Source organism: Lasioglossum baleicum, chromosome 17, assembly GCF_051020765.1.
Source record: "Lasioglossum baleicum chromosome 17, iyLasBale1, whole genome shotgun sequence".
In the NCBI taxonomy this organism is placed as follows: domain Eukaryota; kingdom Metazoa; phylum Arthropoda; class Insecta; order Hymenoptera; family Halictidae; genus Lasioglossum; species Lasioglossum baleicum.
The window spans coordinates 3,801,330-3,815,140 of record NC_134945.1 but is presented as its reverse complement, the minus strand read 5'-3'; the positions used below and the strand labels follow the sequence as shown (position 1 = coordinate 3,815,140).

The 13,811-nt window shown below is 39.4% G+C and overlaps 1 long non-coding RNA gene across 1 annotated transcript in view; it reads right to left on the bottom strand.

Annotated features, from left to right (window-relative positions):
- The window catches only part of LOC143217505 (uncharacterized), a 127,787-nt gene extending 115,846 nt beyond the window's left edge, over nucleotides 1-11,941 (bottom strand). The window contains exon 1 of the long non-coding RNA XR_013010829.1: nucleotides 11,407-11,941. This is a non-coding gene — a long non-coding RNA (uncharacterized LOC143217505). The remainder of the gene's footprint in view (nucleotides 1-11,406) is intronic.
- Between the last annotated feature and the right edge of the window lie 1,870 nt (nucleotides 11,942-13,811).

The following is a 13,811-nucleotide window of genomic DNA, read 5'->3' as shown; positions in this document are numbered from 1 at the left end:
GTTTTCGATAACCTTGTGAATCCATTGTTGCTAGGGATTGACGTAATCGCGCAATTCGGTATCGTTGTCGAATACCACAGGGGAAGCTGGTACTTCGCGGCGCGACCGAGGATAGAATTCCCTTTCGGTTCAATTTCGAACGAGCAACTTTGCTGCGGCCTGCAAGTATTATCGGGCGGTGAAAAAGAACAATTACGCGAATTTTTGGAAAAGGAACTCAGTGACTTTGCCAAAATATCGGGAGTAACCACCTTGACTACTGACAGGATCGATGTCGGGGATAATAGGCCTATTAAACAAAGGTACTATCCTGTCTCGCCTATGGTACAGGAAGCGATTTACAAGGAGGTAGATTCATTACTGGCCAACGATATTATTGAACCATCTGAAAGCGAATGGTCAAGTCCGGTAGTTATGGTGAAAAAAGCCAATGGCAAATATAGATTTTGTCTAGATTTTCGCAAAGTTAATGCGGTTTCCAAGAAGGATGCGTACCCGCTACCGATAATGACGAGTATTCTCGATAAATTACGCGCCGCGCGCTACATTTCCACTCTCGATCTGAGCCAGGCTTATTTCCAAATACCGCTCGAGAAAGACAGCCGTGAAATTACCGCGTTTACAGTCCCCAGAAAAGAGCTATTTCAATTTAAGCGAATGCCGTACGGTCTCACGGGGGCACCGGCAACATTTCAGAGACTGTTGGATCGATTGATCGGTCCAGAAATGGAGCCGCATGTTTTCGCGTATCTGGACGATATAATTATCGCAATAACAACTTTCGAAGAGCACCTCGAGTGGCTGCGTCGAGTATTAGATAAAATAAAATCAGCCGGATTAATTATCAATTCCGAAAAATGCGAGTTCTGCAGGGAAGAAGTTCGGTATCTGGGATTCGTAGTTAGTCGCGAAGGGTTAAAAGTTGACGCGGATAAAATTGAACCCGTCTTGTCTTTCCCAGCTCCCAAGAATCTAAAACAGTTACGACGATTTCTCGGAATGGCTTCGTGGTACCGAAGATTTATTCCGGATTTCGCAACTGTAGCGGAGCCATTAAATATCTTACTACGGAAAGGCAAGCCGTGGAAATGGGAGGACGGACAACAAACCGCCTTCGAAAAATTAAGATCACTAGTGGCAACCGCGCCAACTCTCGCTTGCCCGCATATCGACATCCCATTCGTCCTGCAGACCGACGCAAGCACGGTAGGGCTCGGTGCAGTACTGGTTCAAGAGATCGAGGGGGAGGAAAGGGTAGTCGCGTTCGCGAGCCGCTCGTTGAATTCCGCCGAACGAAAGTATTCCGCGACGGAATTAGAGTGCCTCGCTGTCGTGTGGGCCGTGGAAAAATTTCGAGCATACCTCGGAGGGAATCATTTTACGATCATTACAGATCATAGTAGTTTGCGTTGGTTACGGCAATTGAAAAACCCTTCGGGAAGGCTCGCGCGGTGGGCATTACAACTGCTAGAGTACACTGAGAAAAAAAAGTAGTTACTTCAATAACACGCGTGTTATTGTAATTTTTTTACTTCGATGAATATCAATGTATTCTTTCCAATAGTATGAAATTTAGAAGCAAATCGTGATGTATTTGAATTGTCTATCATGAAATGATTGAAAATATTATTTGATTCAATACCGTATATTATTATTCGTAATATTTCTTTTTTTCCATAAATCAGATATGTTGTTAAAAAATTTGAGAAATGTATTGATTTTTTGTAATTGATAGAAATAGTTAAGTTGTTGGGTGAATAACAGGGACGGTTCAAAAGAAGCAGACAATGCTCAATTCTAAATTTTCCTGACTCAATGATACGAAAATTTCAAAATAATTTTAAACAAATATTGAAGCAAGCATTAATGTGTTTCTATTGAAAGTATCTGACGGTATCTTTTCAATAGAATACGTCACTTATCTCAATAATTTTGCTGCATTTAAATCGATCATATATTATTTATAAAATAAGGAAAACTGCATTGGTTTTTTAGTATTGGCAGAAACATTTTCATTGTTAGTCCAAACCCGACTATGTCAAAACAAATTGAGAACGCGAAATGTAACGTGTCTGCACAAAAACAGACGCGGATATCTACAATATAAATATTATGTAGGTAGTTAGATCGTTTCGGCGTGTCAAAGACGCTGTGCCGCGCGCCGTCTCTTTTTGTTGATACCCGCTCCCCTTCTCGGGATCCCGATACGTTCGTATGTAATCGGATAGCTTCGGGGTTCCGAAGAGACCACGGTGTGCATATTATACATCGTGTATTATGTAGAGGTGTTGCGACTAAGCACCTCTGTAAGGTTGACGTTTTGTGATAGATAGAGGTTAGTTCGTCGCTAGATGGCATATCGGGCATCCTCACAGTTTTCATGTACGTGTGTGAATGCGATTGTGTGTAGCAGCGTGTCCATGTAACCCGTGCTAAGGTATGTACGGCACATATCTTAGCACGGGCTACATGGACACGCTGCTACACACAATCGCATTCACACACGTACATGAAAACTGTGAGGATGACTAGTATTCCATCAGGCGGTGACCAGAGACCTAACCTCTAAATATCACACCTTTCCGAGAGAGGTCCGAACATCTCTATAATACACCGTGGAAGAGACATAGGCAGCCGGATACTTTTGGGAAACAAAAGCGTATCAAACGTTCGGGAGCCCGACCCAACAGTTCTCGCCTGTTTTAACCCGCGAATTCCCGACCCAACTCCAACTCGAGATTTCGGGTTCTCGCGCAAGCCTGGCCAGTGTGTTTCTTTGCCGGCAGCGAACGCGTTTCTCCGACAGTTTTAAAACAAAGTCGACACGTTTTACATCAAAAATTACGCATGGCAATGGATATTCAGAATATCCTTAAAAAGTGGGGACTCGACCAATCAACGATAGACAAAGGGTATAGCCGGAGAAGATAGTCAAAAATGCCCATGAACCGAATTTTATCGACGATGTGCCATTCGATAGAGCACCAAGAAAAAACATACTGTGCAAAATTTCAACCCTGTATCTCGATCGGGAGGGTAATTATGGGGTAAAATCGAAAAATCAGTTTTTGGCCTATTTTCCCTAGTTAATGACGTTTAGAAATTCTGAAAAAAATCTGACACATGTCAAGAACCCAAATACATACTTTGCAATTAGTTTCAGATTTTTAAAATGGAAATCCTGCTTGTAAAAAATCAAAAACCTCAAAAAAATCGAAAAAATGCAGATTTCACATGGAAGTTCTAGAGTGTCCACATTTATATTTTTACAGTAGCAGTATATTGTTATAAGTATTGTTCATGAATTTTTTCAGATTTTTCGGTTTGGTGCGCCGTTGTTAAAAAACATAAAAACCGATTTTTTCGACGTTTTTTCCGCGAAGAACTAAGCTAACCTTAAAATTGTTACGTTCTATTTATTCTGTAAGTCTATCAGGCTCTGATAAACCTTGAGCATTCTACAGAAGTAATTAAAAAATGAAATCAACTTAATTAATATTTCTACAGTATAAACATTACATCTAGAAATATCAATCACGTTTCCAACAGTTAAGTTGGTTCAGTGCGTTAGGCGTTCGATTGTGGATAGACTTACAGAATAAATAGAACGTAACAATTTTAAGGTTAGCTTAGTTCTTCGCGGAAAAAACGTCGAAAAAATCGGTTTTTATTTTTTTTAACAACGGCGCACCAAACCGAAAAATCTGAAAAAATTCATGAACAATACTTATAACAATATACTGCTACTGTAAAAATATAAATGTGGACACTCTAGAACTTCCATGTGAAATCTGCATTTTTTCGATTTTTTTGAGGTTTTTGATTTTTTACAAGCAGGATTTCCCTTTTAAAAATCTGAAACTAATTGCAAAGTATGTATTTGGGTTCTCTTGACATGTGTCAGATTTTTTTCAGAATTTCTAAACGTCATTAACTAGGGAAAATAGGCCCAAAACTGATTTTTCGATTTTACCCCATAACTACCCTCCCGATCGAGATACAGAGTTGAAATTTTGCACAGTATGTTTTTTCTTGGTGCTCTATCGAATGGCACATCGTCGATAAAATTCGGTTCAAGGGCATTTTTGACTATCTTATCCGGCTATATCAGGGGTCGGCAACCTGCGGCTCGCGAGCCACATGCGGCTCTTTGGATGTGAAGCTGCGGCTCTTTAGTTCCATACACAAATATTATTTATTTTATAAAAAAAAACATTTAAAAATCGTTCTGAACTGATTAACGAGGATTAGGCACCGATTCTATCTCTCAGCCACTTGTACTCGCTTTTCACCGCACCCTTCCCCCGTGACACGAGTCGTCACTGTCGTCAGTCCGTCGGAAGCTCTCGAATGACGCCGTCGTCGGATATTTCTATGTAGGTTTTAATTCGCTTTCGACGCAAGAGACATTTTGCCGTCTTCACCAGTGCTTTGGCTGTGACGTATAGTTTGTTGTTTCAAGTAAAAGAGTTAGAAGCGAATTATCTTCTCAAAGTTATGTATGTAGATATATATAATACAATATACATACATATATATTATCTAATTTGTTGTGAAAAACACTACTTATATATGAATAAACAGATATTTTTTCTTATGAATAAATAGATTAGTTTTTTTTATTAAAAAACTTTATTTATGCGAGTACTATTTATTGTTGGCAAGAAAAAATGTTGTGGCTCTCTAACAACTTTGAAATTTTGTAAATTGTAATTTTTGACTCTTCCGACTCAAAAGGTTGCCGACCCCTGGGCTATACCCTTTGAAGGTAAAGTGTGTAATTTGAATTTGATTATACTTAGTCAACAGTTTTGAATTTTTTGTCCACTTATATTACAGAACACGGAATTACGCCTGAGATAATCGAGGATTTGACGTCGGAATTATTGAAGGAATTAATTCCGCATATCGGTACTCGTTTGCTATTTCAACGTCGAAGAGACGAGCACTTCGGGACAGTTGAAAGAAAGGTACGGTTTATCGATTACGTTTTTTCGTATTATTAATCTAAGTAACCCCACGAGGCGCGTAATTTTTTTCATCCTTTTTTCATTTTTTCTTCCTTTTATTTCTATTTGTATTTCTATATTTTGGATTGGTATTTCTATTTGTTCTAATCGTTTTTTTCTAGAAAGTAAAAAAATGTGAAAAACAAGTGAGAGAAACAGTCAGCGATTCAGATGAATCGATTATTGAAGCTAATAAACAAGAGAGCGACGACGACAGCTCTGTAGAAACAAAAGACAATACCTTAAAAAGGCAAAATTTTGAACGGGCTATTCATTCTGATGTCGAAAAAATATTATCATCAAGCCGATCTGGTCGAACGATTCTCAATAATTTTAAAGAAAAATCGGTAATTGTGCATAAAAGGTCCCACCTCACCGATTTTGATAAAATTTAAATATGTTGTAAAACTCAACATTCTGAACAACTTTTTCCTATACATGTAACCGCCGCTCAGCCTTAGTTTTTGAGAGATTTGGGAAAAACTGCAGCTACTACTACATTTAATTTTGCCTATACGTGCACGCCCGTGCTGTGCGTATGCTTCAGCATGATGCGACCGCTCGTCAACTGTTTCTACAGATATACAGTAATTCTTCGATCGGAGTCCTGGGGGGTGTCTCCGATCGGAGTTCAGTGCCTACTCACTCCACTGCCGGCCAACGCTGCTCCGCGCCGTAGAGCGGCGATGATTGATCTCGGCTCGGGTATATCGGTGTGAACACCACACATTGACTCGAGTGAATCGAGTTCTCAAACTTCTTAATTTTAATGATCGGTTTATGGGACTTTTACTAGCTTATTCCTGGTGTTTCTCTGATTAAAATGATACCAAACACGATATAATTTCAACGTTATTTAGTGGTTTAATCGACGGTAAAAGTTTCGAACGCAACGAAGAAGAGCGTATTGGAAAGAAAGAGATGCGAACCGGCGGCGGCTACTGTTCGCGTCTCTTTCTTTCCAATACGCTCTTCTTCGTTGCGTTCGAAACTTCCATCGTCGATTAAACCACTAAATATTGGCCAAATTATATCGTGTTTGGTATCATTTTAATCAGAGAAATGCCACGAATATGTTGGTGAAAGTTCCATAATGATATCATAGATGTTCCGGATTCGACGAGGGAATGAATGACGGTCCGCGTGTCTTACCGTTCTAGTCGAAATGGGGGAGCTTCGTCACTTGCCAGCTCTCGTGCTCTACTATTTCGACCGGGTACCAGTCGGTAATTGACTGTCAAATTATAGTCGCGCATCGTCATCCGCTCCCCACCCTTACGGATTCTCGTCGCGAGACGAACCATCTCCAGCGAGTCGTAATGCTAATTTTCAAGTGCGAACACGCAATCTTTAGCGCTTCCGCGTACGTATTCCACGAGTTACTATTACGGTATTGCACCGCCAGTGTTGACCACGTGTGGAGAATTTTCTCCGTAATTGATTCAATTAAGTCATTTAAAGAAGTTGAGTTATTTAGACGAAGTTTTATATTAAACTGATAAAGTTAGACGTGTTTTCGTTTCACTTCACGTTTCTTCGCGAACAGCGAAATCCCTTCCACAATCAGAATTTCGCGGAGCGGGTCGCTAACACATCGCCTTCTCCTGTCTACAAAATTACTAGGCAATTTGTCAAATTCGCAACAATAGAAAATAAAAAAGCTGAGGTCTTGGTGTTTCATTGTGATGACGCACGGGCCTATTTCATTCTGTCCTTCTCTATGTTCGGCTCGTCGTTTGAAGTCTCGGCGCGGTAGACGCAGTCATAAAAATATAGCCTCCGTACTCTACCCAAGTCCGTCCAAAACCCGGGTGTTGGGACTCCGATCGAAAAATTACTGTACCGCGTGAACTTTTTAAATCATATGATGATGAAGAATAAGTACATATTATATTACGACGACACCACACACACCCACCCAGTGCTTAACACGCACCCACTGTTTCTAAATTATACTCTAGATTCTTACGTATTTTCACGTGCTGATTACGAATATGATATTGAAAATTTGCACAAATGTTAATTTCTTAACGGAAACCTTTTTTTTAGAAACATTGGGTGCGTGTTAAGCACTGGGTGGGTGTGTGTGGTGTTGTCGTAATATAATATGTACTCATTCTTCATCATTCGATCGTAGTGATATATCTGTAGAAACAGTTGACGAGCGGTCGCATCATGCTGAAGCATACGCACAGCACGGGCGTGCACGTATAGGCAAAATTAAATGTAGTAGTAGCTGCAGTTTTTCACAAATCTCTCAAAAACTAAGGCTGAGCGGCGGTTACATGTATAGGAAAAAGTTGTTCAGAATCTTCACCCTGACAACATATTAAAAAATCATCGAAATCGGTGAGGTGGGACCTTTTATGCACAATTACCACAGTATTTTCCACAGCTGGCAATATCGTTACACCGAAACGTACGGGCGTATTACCGGAAAATGTAGGCTTGTTGGTATTTTTACATAAGAATAAAAACGCCTAATTTGATCATTAAATAATTGACTTTTTAATTATTCGCCCTAAAAACGCACGAATTGCTTTGTAAACGTTAAGAAAATCTAATATAAATTATTTCATGTAATAATAATAAAAACTACCTCATATACTCGGGTATCTCGCGAGTATAGTGGGGATTTTATGCATTTATGGTATAAATGATTTTGTGAAATTTAAAACAATAAAGAAATTAAAAGAACGTTGATATATTAATTTATATGGTAAACCTTACGTTTAGGGGAGGCAACTCCGATGACCTTGACCTTGACATATGTTATCGAGGACAACATTCTGAACAACTTTTGTCATTACAACTACTCGGTGCTCGCTCTTAGTTTTCGAGATATTTGCGAAAAACTATTGCAAATACTGTATTGAATTTTACGTATTCATTCATGCTCCGTGGCAACGTAAGCCTGTTCCGGGGCGGCATCTGTTTATTTTCTGTTTGTAAACACGTTGTGGGGATCAGAACAGAGTGTCACTTTATATACGGTAAGCATTCAATTTTGAAAGACTACTTCTGGATATTCGCATGCGTGGTCGGGCCGGCCCTCTCCGCCCCCCACCAACTAACCCTAACTAATTCTGATCGCATAATTTTTGCATTCTATATAGCCTTCATACAGAATTTGAACTGGTAATGTAAAAATCATGCAATCAGAATTAGTTAGGGTTAGGTGGCAGGAGAGGGGGAGAGGGCCCGACCACTCAGACGAAATTGTGAATATTTCGAAAACTATCTATCTCAAAATGAGAATTTTATTCAGCATTTAAATGGTCCCTGTATGTACCGAAGTACCCTGTCCCTATGTATCAAACAGGTACATATGGATACATAGAATTCATTATTTCGAAAAGGCATCAATGCGTTTATCAAAATTGTACGTTCTTTTAAATAAAAATTCGGGTCACATTCAGATATATGGGTTCTTCTTATGTTTATTTATCTAAGGTGTAACACGTTTGACACGAGTGAAACACGTTTATCTTTATCTTTAGTTTTTATAAAAAGAATATACATATAATTTGCATTAATATCCATACGCAGTATTAATTCCTAGGCAGCACATATATTTCAATAACGCTGTACATTGTTATGTATTAGAACAAAACACAATTATTAACTATTAACGCACTGTTTTCGAATTGTTTTTGGAAGCTATTCGATAGTTCAAAGCGTACTAGAAACGTAATGAAACTGTCGTTATGTTATCAACTGATTGTGTTTTACCTACACGAATTTTATGTAACTGCTACTAAAAGAGGTAGTCTAACGTTTTATTAATATTCTCAAAGTTTCAGTTGACCTAAACTGATACAGGCCAATTTTTAAACATATTGATAATACTTTCAATTCAACGTAAAATATTCAATGGCACACCTGGTGATTTGGCGGCTTTCCTGTGAAAATCATTATTAACGAACTGCTCCTTCTTTGCAGACATTATTTCTGACACTTTCAAACACAGACACTCTTCAAATTCTAATCTCGTACTCGATATTGCCTACATCACACATGCGTTCCACCATCAAACAGCTTCCTATCCTTTCTCTTGCACGTATATCTCGCTAGTTTCCTACTGACAACTTTCACCACAACAGACTTCATAAGAAGAAAAATAGCAACAATGTATCTCGACAAAATTAATATAAGTATATATATATATATACAATTATATAAAATATAATAAAACCGAAAAAAAAAATTGAATTAGTAGGACAACCATGACCTCTTTTGTGCAGTCCTTTATGAGATTTTACCAGGCGTGCAACACATTATATGCCGCTCTTGTGTTTTCCTACATATTTTCTGCCACAGATGAAACCAGGAGAAGTGAAGGCATTAGATACTCAAGCCCAGCGATACTCTTGGAGGTGGTCCAGATTTGTTAACGAGACTTTTAATGATGATTTATATCTTATGTGTATATATATATACATATATTGTGCTATATATATATATATATTGTGCTGCGGATTTTATGCATTTATGACAAATATGAGTATAGCTTGTCAAATCTAGCTGTGCGGTTGACCAAAACTTAGAAATACGCAGACAAAAACAAAGACTGCACTTGACGAGAGAAGGATGCAACATATGAACGGTAAGGTACACACCTCGTCAAAAGTGCGTACTGTCCATTATTGCTTACAGCAGTAAACATACAAAAAAACTGTTTATATGTTTGTGGGAATACACTTGTGTCACTTTACTTTTTAACTGAACTGTCGCCACGTGCATCGTTTGGCAGGTGACAATCAGTTCACCATCGTTGCGAGGTTCCGCCTATTTACCATTGCACAGCGGGGACATTTCCCCTTGCGGGGGACATTCAGCTGCACAGCTAGATTTGACAAGCTGTAAGTGTAATTTAAAACAGTAAAAACATTAGAAGAATTTAAAAATACTGTTTTTTTTCAACTTATTATTTTCAACTTATTAAACATATTAAGAAAGAAAATAAATGTTTATTTAACTCGAGATTGTTGCAATTCAGATAAAAAAGTTTATATTTTGCATAAAGATCTGCTGTCTATATATCATATAAATATTATAAAGAATATAATAAAACCGAAAGAAAAATTGAATTAGTAGGCAGGATTTGAATACCGGTCTTCTGCATAGAAACATGGTACGTTATTACTGCAGATCCCTGTTTCACATGTATGTAAATACATGTATACACATGTACTATACGAATGCGGATCTGAATCCATATAATTTTCAATATCAGTGTATTTCTGTTTCACACTCTATACCCACATGTGGCATGTGAAACATGTAATAAAGCGGCCCCCAGACAATCAATATTATCGTCAATATATTGCACAATAATATTGATCGTCTATAAATCAAATTGAAAGATTGCGCAATATATTGAGTCAATGAAAAAGAGTTTGATTTCTATTATACAATCTCATAAATATTGCTTCGTCTATGGGTAATATTGCACAATATTGGCTCAGTTCTATCTTCACAGTTGCAAAGCTAACATTGAATTTTCAAGTATGGCTACGAAGGAAAAAGAGAAAGAAAGAAAATTCATTTTAGAATGTATCAGAGGTGTATCTCAGAGCTTACCTGCTTTATGGAATATCAAGAGTAAAAAGTGTAGCAACAGGATAAAGAAAAATGAACAATACAAACATCTGCTTCAGAAATATATAGAAAAGTATCCAGATGGTGATAAGTCGCAGTTAGTTAAAAAATTTAAATCATTGCGCACTAACTTTGGAAAGGAATTGAAGCGGATCAAGGATTCTGAAAAAAGCGATGCTGGAACAGACAACTTAATAGAACCAACATTACGGTATTACTGCGGATCTTTATGCAAAATAAAAAATGTTTCGATTGATTGCAAGACACAGGCGCCAAATAAAATGTTCATTCTTCTTTTGATTATCTTGTTAAGGTGAAACTAGTACACTGGTGGCCTTAAATCTTTTTAATACCTCCACTGTTTTAAATTGTACGTACCCATTTTTGTCATAAATGCATAAAATCCGCAGTCTACTGATCGCACATACTATAAATTAGAACAACTCTTTTATGAATGGACCGAACGACTACAATTTCTCCGTAAAGCTAGAAGAATTAGTTTAATAAATGACTTATAATAAATATATTGAATAAATGCATGTGAACGGAATTGTGAAAAATAGTAAAAATTGATTTTTACAACTTTTTTATCTGGGCAAATACCATAAATACCATAAATATTATGTAAAAACAATGAAAGTCTTACACTGTATTACACATGGACCGAGCCAGGTTAAATTTGGTAACTCGAACGAGAAATAATCTTGGAAAATTTGAAACGGCATACCTCGAACGTGAGAACACGTGGTTTCATGGTTATGAACCGCGATCACATATCCAAGGCGTCTAAAGTTACCTGTTTAGAAGACACCATATAACTGCTTTTTCGAAAAAATAAACGAACACACGAATTGAAACACGCTTGAACACGCTAAAACCGAGTCAGCCAGAGTTTTCTTGCACATCGGCAGCTTTCGATATGGCCAAGATTTCTCGTCCATACGCGTCCAAACCAGAGTGGCCCAATCTCTACTCTGTCCGTGTGAGTGCCTGTTCGACTCAGTGCTGCCAGATGGTTGTGAGATCGCAACCAGGTACTCTCCTACTTTTCCCCTTCCACTATCCTATTCCATCGCTTTAGGATTGAGTGGGGCAAATGGGAGACACGTTGCGCGTGCGCGATGGGGACGCAACGATGACAGATGAGATGACATGACATTTCGCAGGTTTTAGGTTATTGCCGCGTATCGTATCGTACTCGTGTACATATACGTACTTAATGAAATAAATCATATGGTTCGTTCTAAATAGACATTGTAAACATTCTTTATTATAAATAAAATTAATTGCAACATGTGAGAGTTTCAGTCGTGAAGCGAAGTATGAATGCTTTCTTTTATATGTACTGTCACGTCTGCCGACGTGTTGCCATAGGTTATAAGCATAGCCAATAAGAGTAGGATATTGTAACCGTAATTATTAAGAATATTGATTAGTTATAAGTAGTCATACTTCGCTCCGTTCATCAGATCCGATTCTCACCTCATACCATATACCCATTCTTATCTTAACCCTTGTATAATAATCATATCTTAATGTATTCCCCGTAGCAGTATCACGTAGCATTCACCGTAATCATTAATCGCGCGCTTCTCATAACATCCATAGCGTTATGTCTAACGAGACATCCGGTAGAAAATAAGACACCTATGTATTCGACCTCACGATCCTAAAAAGAGTTCAGTTAGTCAGTTCAATTCGGACAGCCAGTCTGACACGTTCGTTCAAGACTCCAGCGAGGCTCGCCGCCTCCTGGATGTCCCGGTCCAGACTCCGACGAGTCCTCGCTCTCATCCGCCTTTGAGCGGTCCTGCTATAACACGCGCTTCTAGTTCATTATAATTTCATTTCATACGTTACAAATATATTCCCAGTTATTAATTTAATAAGTGAGTCTCGCTTAGTTCTTCTCCCTACATCCTCGCGCTTGCAATACTCTCCTATTCAATTCGCGTTCGTCGCTATCAATTACGAAAGCTCGTGCGCGTCAACGAACGCGAGACGGAGGACAACAGCGGGGTATCTCCCGCCAACCGAGGATCACCGACGACGTGATCTTCCCAGGACGAGTGAGGATCATCGTCCTTCCTACGACGATCCAGCCTGATTCGACTGCAGCCGTCAGCGAGCAACGGAAGCAGTTCGCATAAAGGAAGCCTGCCTGTCTTCACCGATCGCTATACTCAACTGTCCGATAAGTTGCTAGATATTTCCCTGCGAAGATTCGTGCCGTCTCAGTTATCTCTGTTCTCGTCCGCCGCTTTGGGGCGAATCTACTGTAAGCGTTAAGTAGAATACGCATGTTCGCGAAAGTCGTGGTTCCCAGTCAGACGTCGGACGTAACGTGCCGCGTGGACAAAAGGTTGTATCGCATTTGAGAGCGTCCAGTAAGGGGAATGGGTCGCGGAACGATAGTTTTCGCGAAAGTCAGACTCCGGGACGTAACAAATTGGTGGCAGCGGTGGGATAGATCAACCACCACGACGAAAGGGCGAACCCAACGAGAAACACGCGTTCTCAGCGAACAGAAAATTTGATTAACTTTCCGTTGCACCTGTTAGCAAAGCCTCTTCAAGACGATTCGATGCCAACTCGTAGAGATTACTCGCCTGAGCGAGAAGATTCGCGACTAGTTATAAAAGCCGCAATAGATTCGATTCCTTCATTCGATGGCACGAACATTTCTGTGCTGCAATTCACGCGAGCCTGCAAGCGCGCCCGCGATCTCGTTCCTCGACATGCGGAAAGAACGCTGTCGAAATTGATTATCATTAAACTCCGCGGAATCGCGTATACCGCAATCGAAGACGAAAACGTCGAAACAGTAACCGAACTGTGCAACCGTCTCAAAGACGTTTTCGGCACCTGTCACACCGTCGACCACTACCGAGGTCAGATGGCAAATATTTTCATGCGGCAAAACGAGCATATTCTCGATTACATTTGCCGCGTAAAAGATCTCCGCGCCGCGATCCTCGACTGCGATCGCGATCGACCGAACATAGCGAACGTAGACGATCTCACGATAGATAGTTTCATTCGCGGGTTAATCCCGAACCTCCGAAGTGAAATCCGGCGCCTTCGACACGGATCACTGAATCACGTATTCAATAAAGCGATAGAATTATATAAAGAGGCCGAAATAGACAGAGACCGTTACGAACGATTCGACGAACGAGTACGATTTTCGGACGCGTCACG